Below are 241 nucleotides of genomic sequence, written 5' to 3'. Positions count from 1 at the left end.
GATAGTCTTAAAACATATAGAAAGGCCCTCTGTAATGCCAGAGGAGCCTATTATTCAACACTAATAGAAGAAAATAAGAACAACCCCAGGTTCCTCTTCAGCACTGACAGGATATGTCTGATTTTTGCAATGTTACGTAAATGAAAAAAGCCGGTCCTAAAGGTTTGCTTTATGCAGGAATTAAAGGACATATCCTGATAACTCCAAGATTCCTGACAGTGGTGCTGGAGGCCAAGGTAAT

This window comes from Morone saxatilis, unplaced genomic scaffold, assembly GCF_004916995.1.
Source record: "Morone saxatilis isolate NCDOM2014 unplaced genomic scaffold, NCSU_SB_2.0 Contig11, whole genome shotgun sequence".
In the NCBI taxonomy this organism is placed as follows: domain Eukaryota; kingdom Metazoa; phylum Chordata; class Actinopteri; family Moronidae; genus Morone; species Morone saxatilis.
The sequence above is the reverse complement of the archived record's forward strand: the minus strand, read 5'-3'. Positions refer to the sequence as shown.